We start from the raw sequence: 7,500 nt of genomic DNA on the forward strand, positions 1-7,500 counted from the left end.
AGAAGATAAAATTCATCATTAAAAGGCTCGAATTGCAAACACCATTTGTGTGATCACTGAAAATAGCGGATACTCATCTGTAGGAAGAGAATGTTCGATAGCGGTTTTTTGTTCCATTTGAAGGGATAATTTAGTACTATTGAAGAGTGAGGGAACATGGTAAATTGAAAAGCAGTGAAAGTAAATAAGAGGATTTTGGTTTCAATTTTCTTTGCAAATAACATCAAGGTTTAATCATGATTTTGTATTTATTGGTGCTGAATGCATTCGATATCTGTTTCTATAAATATATAAATAATAAACTTTTAGTTGTTGCTCTTCTGCTAACTCGCAATGAAATATTGGTTTTTTGGTCATATTTCCATAAGAAAGCACTCTGAGAAATATATTAAAAAGTGTACTAAAACCTATTATCATCGGCAGTAATGGCAAATAATTGAAAGAAAATCTAATTAAAACTAAGTTGCAGGTGTTACGATGAAAATTAAATGTACTGCATTTCTAAAGAAAACGACAAATGCAATCTAAGCTAAGTGCTGAAGTCATTTCCCTGCGAATGAGTATGCTGTTTGAGAGTTATTTGGTCGACTGACACAAACAACTCTCAAAGCCGCCGAGGATCATTGTAATTTTGGTTCACTGTAAAAGCGTGGCCTCCTTTCATTCTTTGCTTTCCTCGACAAGAGAGCTAGAAGTATTCTTGTCTTCGGTTAAGGGTCTATTTATATTGAACGCAGAAGTGACGAACTAAATGAGACCTCGTCATGTTTGACAGTGTATCTTGCTCCTCTGTGGAGATCTGTGACATCGAGGTGCTGAACACCACTTGGCTTTCCCTTTATTTGGCTACCCACATCTTTATCGTTGTTTTGTCCCCCTTAACAGTGGTGGGAAACGCACTGATTTTAGCAGCGATGTGGAAAAGGACGTTTCAGAGGACCACTTTTCACGTTGTACTTAGTGGGTTGGCGTTTAGTGATTTGTGTACTGGACTTATTGTCCAACCGTTAGTAGGTTTACCTCCTTTCGTCCAGAATGGGCCAGTTCGTCGAAGACTGCTCTGCATTGGATTCGTTGTCGGTATTTTCTTCGGAGCCTTCAGCTTACTTGCAATAACACTTTTGTCCATTGAACGCTGGCTGCATATGATGAGACGGTCCTTGTTGACGTCGCACCGCCGTTGGGTTATAATCACGGTGTTTGTTATTATCCCAGGTTCATTTCTTGCCCTGTTTATAACCGCGAGAACTGCGGCAGCTTACATCATTACAGTGTTTATGCTACTCTGCTATTTTATCACTTTCTTTGCTTACGTTAAATTGTCTCAAATAATTCGGCAACACCAGCGACAAATTCAAGCAAATCAATCTTCGCAAAATTTGGGACAACCAGCAATAAACGTGGAGAAGTTTAAGAGATCTTTGAGGTCGATCTTATATATTCTTGCTTTGTTTTCTATCACTTTTTGGCCAGTTATCATTACGATTGCCCTGGTTCTTAATCGTACGATCTCCTTTCACTCCTGTGGAATGGCGTATGTTGTTTCCTTGTCCATTTATTTTTCATCTTCCACTCTTAATCCGGCTCTTTATCTGTGGAGAATGAAAGACATTCGGAATGGAGTCAAGAATTTATTCGGTTCGCATTGACTGCATGTGTTATTAGTGATCATTTTACGTTGTTTTCTATTCAGAACGAGACAACGTCGCATTGGCGTAAAATGTAGATACAGGGTTGTTAAGCTTGTGCCTGTATAACTTTACAGGTAAGCCCTTCGAATAAAGCTCTCCTGGTCCAGTTAATTGTCATAGTCTGTAGCGCTAGCTAGTGATAAGCTTGCGCCCAAAATTTAAGCTCTGGACGTGCGGCCCTAAGTTTTACGGATGCTTTTTTATCATTTCAAGTATTTCCTTTGATCGCTTCTCATGTTCTACTTAAAGACATGCCGCGTGAGTGTTTCGAATAGCCTCAAACACTATATTAAGCCTTCAAGTTTGACCGATCACACTGGGTTCTCAGCTCTCGGGAAAATTGATTTCTGGAAACAGTTTGAATTATTGGTACATGTAGTTTTATTCTTTAGATTACTTAATTATTGCCTGCACGGTCTCCCTTTCGTGGTTAACCCCCCCCCCCCCCCCCCTTTTATATAAGGAATGTTTCTTGAATATGTACAACGTTTGCCAAGTCTCGGTGATAGCGACAACATCAAAAATGTCCACTAAAAGCAGAGCTTGCAAATCAAGAACTTTGTTGCGCAAACTTCTTGAATTTAACACCAAACACTTGGGAAACGACTGTTCGCTGTGGAGGTCTGACTTTCCTCGTTGGCAGAAGATCAAAGCCATCAGAACCACGCGAAGCTTCGAAGAAAGAATCCGTCAAATTACGGTCATTGCATCACCATTCCTCATCTGAAGAGCTAAGAGCCATGTACAATTTAGGATCCATCTTTAAGCATTTTACATGATGCCATCTATTACAAATATCACAAAGGATACCCTTCTGATTGGCACGAACTGGTTTTAAACAGAGGGCACAAGGACACTTTCATACAGTTGCTTTCCTCGATTTAGTCGAATCCATATTTTGCTTTGGATTTTTATTAGCAGTCGTGGGTCCAGGGTCCGGATGTACATCACCACAGACCTTGAAATAATTGAGATGAAAACTGGCATCACTATTGCTGTAATAGTTTAGAGTTGATTTTCCAAACTTCCCTCGATAGCTTCGGCTACAACTTGGTCAGTGAAACATGATCCAAGATGGCGGACATCACATGCCGCATGGTCGATATTCTCAAGCGGGAACACACTGGGGTTGCCATCATATGGGTAGTGAAACACCTTCGTCGGCGAACTTAAATAATTAGATGACAATTTTGTGTATTTTGCCCGAAATAAACCATTCGGAGAAGCAAATTTTTTAAGTTCCTGGACTGGAAGCTTAAAAAAGTTCCTGGACTGGATTGGACTGCGAACAGTCTACGTAAAAAGTGAAAATATGTAAATTGGTAGGGAAAATATGTAAATGATGGGGGAGCAATCTCGATTTGCTTAACCGGACGCGCAAGATGGTATCGGTATTGCTCACCGAGTTCGCGAGGTGTTGTTGAGTTCGCAAATTAGTTTTCATTCATATGTAAAGTAGAACTAATTACCATCACAAAAACTTGGCACTTAGACTCGCTTTGAAGAGGAGGCAGATATGAACTCGGAAATGGCCTATTTATATAATTTTGGAAAATGCCTTGAAACTATTATAGTAAAACAAGAACATTCAGTGACTAGAAGGCAACATTTCGTAGTCATCCTTCGTCGTCATCTTTTTCATCCATGTGGTTCTTTCCACGGTACCTTGAAATACCATAAAATAGGAACAAAACTCGCTTATTATATTCTGATCGCTAATTATTATTATCTGTGAATAAACGTCTTAAAAATGATCGAAGATTGTTTGAAAATGTTGATACTGAGCCTATGCTTTTGCTTTCCGATTTTGCGTCTGGCAGTTTGTGGTTGAGTCTGTCGCCCCTTTTCAGTCTGATTTCATTTGTGTCTGACAAATCGTCGCCCCTGTTTATGATTTGTGCCTGAAAAATCGACCATTTCTGATGCAGGCAATATGATTTTCTATCAGATACTGTAATCACTATGCTGAAACCTTCGATAGACTATCGATGCTCCTTGTGACTTTCTGCCTCGTGACTCAAGTTACCCAGAACACCTCGCGAACTCGGTGAGTAATACCGATACCACCTTGCGCGCTCGGTTGAGCAATTTACATAATTTCCCTTTTTTTACGCGGGGGCTTCTAGGTTGCCTCCTTGGATTTTGGCCAAACAGCGATCCGAATACAATAACCTAGTTTTGTTCCAAATTTATGGTATTTCAAGGTACCGTGGAAACAACCAACGTGGGTATAAAAGGTGACGACGAAATGTTGCGTTCTAATTAATGTTCCTGTTCCTGTTCCTGTTTTACTATCATATTCCATGATTATGTAAGTTGCTTTCAATTGATAGCGCATCAAATAAACGCGTATTGAAGTTGAAAATAAATGCTGTTTGTTGTTGCCCATCCTTTCCTTGCATTTTTCGCTTTCATTTACCCACCTAATTACATGTAACGTAATATGAAGACATCACATTTTTTTCACATCACTGTGTTTTCACGACAGCCGTCGTCTCGCGTAACATTCCTCAAAGTGGTTTGTTTGCAGACTTCGTTAAGCGACTCAAAAATTATATGTGTTTTCACGGGTAAGATTAAATGAGAAGAGAGGACGTGCCAATACAATATAATAAAAATAATAAAAATAACACGCCTGTTGTATTTCCGATTTAATTAACTGCAAGCGACTCCTCATTGGCTGAAAGTAATTGCCAAGTCGCTTAAGCTACCTGGTTTGGTGGCTTAAATTTAATGAGAATTCCATTGAAGTTTCCCGACTCGCTGAACTTTAAGCGAGTTGGAAAGGCAACTGTTTTCACGCGATTTCCGGTTGTCACTCGCTAAGCGACCTTAAAAACTTCTGGTGAAAACACCGCCAATGTGCAGCACAACTCCCATCCATATTATCTTAGGCGTGGGCAGATGTAGCGAAAACTATTACTAGTTTACTGTTGTGTCTAGGGAAGTAGTCTCCTCTGAAATTTCCAAGTAGCTTTCAAGGGTAACTGATCGTTGGAAAGGTTGCGTTTTTGCAAACGTTGGCCGTGAAGCACTATATTTCAACAGACTGAACTGATTAGAGTGTAATGTGAAGTGCTTGTTTTCTACCCCATATGAACCATGTGAGCGTTATCCTTACTAATGGAGATTGGCCACACAAAGACAGAGAAAAACTGGTCAGAGTTTTTCTCTGTCCTTGTGTGGGCCCATTTCCATTAGTAGGGCTAACGCTCACATGGTTCATATGGGGTAGAAAACAAGCACTTCACATTACACTCCAATCAGTTAACTGATCGTTTGACTGGCGACACCCAGTTAGATCTTGCATGGAACGGATGTGGTTCCTTATCTTTACCGTGAAATATGTACTGAAGATGCATTCGTCTTCAAAGGCGAAAACTTCAAAGGCACGCAAACGTTGACGTCTTTCGTTGTTTTCGTGACGTTTGTCACGGGTGTAGGCCAGGTATGAATTTAAGTGCTTTAGGTATCAAGCTGACTTGGCTATCAGTTAAAACCGATTTAGAGAGGTTTTTTAATGTTTTTTTTTCATTTGGTTCCCTCTCTTTTGCAGTCCGCCTTTTTGCATGAGTGGTTCTACGCTCTTTGCGTCTGGTTGTTTTTGATCACCCAAATGTGTTAGGTTCAGCCAAGGCTGATTGCCTAGAGAAGTCAGAGAGATCAGTTGTGTAGCTTTCAGCACTTTTATTGTTGTTCGTTACTTGTTTGCAGACCATGTTCGTAAGGTCCGATAATGCCAGCCTTTTCTATAGGCGGTTGAGACGGTTTACATTATTAAGAACGTTAAGATCTACAACGGCGACGTGAATGAAAACGTCTTTCAAAATTACACGTTTGCATTTTCCAAACTTTTTCGTCATTAGTCCAGTTCGTCGAACTTCTTCTTTAAACTACCCGAACTATTCAGGAACTGAAGTGGGAGGAACAGTGTTAAAACCCGGTGAAAAAAAAAAACGAAATTCGTCGCTATGTGCTCACGTTGTCCTCCTCCTTGATATGGGGTTGAGGCTGACTGGTCTTATTTTTTGCGATTCGAGCCTGAAAACGTTCTTAACATGGCTTTAAAGTACTAAGTTCGACTACAGAGTTGTTCGTCAATGTATCATGCAAAGAGTGAACAACCGTGACATTGGTTAATGTTGTTAAATATCTGATAAAACATTCCTGCTTGTGTATAACGGGCTTAAGTACTTCGTTAATTGTCTTGTTAGACTCGTCTTACATTTCTTTTTACCTATATACGGGTATTAGCAGCCATCCCTAGGGGTCAACCCCCGGCGATCCCGGAGCATTTGTCAAAACAGCTCTAAACTGACAATTGCTTGTAAAGCCCTGGGGTAGAGCTTAAATATTTTGGCAAATGTCCCCACCCCTAGGGCATTGCTGTGTGTTGGAAGTTGGAACCTAGCAATCTGTCACTTATTGCCCAGTTTCATAACACTTTTAGAAGCACAACTTTAAAAAAGGTTCCATCATGATTTTGAGATACATTTTACTTTCTCTCAAGCATTTCCCTGACAGGAATGGCTTCATATACTTGCAAATGATAATAAATGAACTCTGGGGCAAAGTTTTGCAACAAGTCACCCACCATTCCCGTGGGTTGCGCGCGGGTTGCCCAGGGGTTGCCTGGGGGACGACCCTCCGGGATGGCTGCTGATACCCGCATTATTTATACTACTCCCAAAAAAAAAACCAAAAGAAAAAACAAATTAGTAAATAAAGACGTTCTTAACACACTGTCACCCCGGGCCGAGTATGTACTTAACATTTTGGCGTATCTCAGCCTGAACGTTGTCATTCCATTATCGCTTTGATGTTTGTTTCTTTTTTCCAGGTCAAAAAACGTTTTATGGATCTGTTAAATCTTTTTAAAGCAAGTGGCGGAGAAAGAAGGAAGGCTATATCAAACGAGGATTCGTGTAGCGACGAAGAGGATGAAGATGGAAGCGAGACTGTTGGTGAATCAGAGGGAGAACAGATTTCGTGACAAAGCTGGCGTCTCTTGTAACGGTCTCCGCGGTGAAAGAAAGGAAAGTTGAAAAAGAAGAATAACAAAGTAATATGGATGACTATTACTTGCTTCTTTTTCGGTTTTTCTCGTTTTAATCCGCAAAAGTGCTGTCATACAGTATGGGGAGGACCATTTGACCGTAATTATTATTTATGGAGGGGGGGAGGGGGGGGGGGGCGGAACGTGAAATTTCTAATGAGTTTTAGCATCTTTATTTTAGAGATTTTTCTCCAAAATAAACTTTTGCAAGTGGTTTTTCATTCCATTTTTATGTATACATCTCAGGCGCAAGTTCGGCTTGCTCACTCATGCACGATTTTACCCCCTTTTCTTGAAAAATAATTTTGTTTTCGTAATTGTTTCACCCCCCTTTAAAAGCCAGAAAGTCTATCCTAAATTAAGTTCTTTGAAATTGTCAACAGTTAATGCGAATTTCTCATTCTGGCTATACTAGCCAGAGTTCCAATGTGAAAGTTTATTGAGTATGCGTCAGCCTATCATTTAATGCAAACAAATCCTGAGTACAGCCTAGGACAATAGAAACAACATGTGAAAGTTTATAATCGTATGGGAAGACGTGCTACGCCAGATACAAAAAGCACTAAAAAACCACCCTCTTGGTGTGGCCAGAAAGTATGTGGAAACGTTTTCCTCATCTAATACAGCAGCACAAGATCCCGAGGAAAGGGAAACTAAACTGCATCCACAATTTAAACTGGTAGGTCATGGAAACCCTTTGCGTCCCACCAATGACCAGTACGCAAATTCACCTCACAGTTTCAATACACTGTC

Source organism: Montipora foliosa, chromosome 2, assembly GCF_036669935.1.
Source record: "Montipora foliosa isolate CH-2021 chromosome 2, ASM3666993v2, whole genome shotgun sequence".
Classification (NCBI taxonomy): Eukaryota; Metazoa; Cnidaria; class Anthozoa; order Scleractinia; family Acroporidae; genus Montipora; species Montipora foliosa.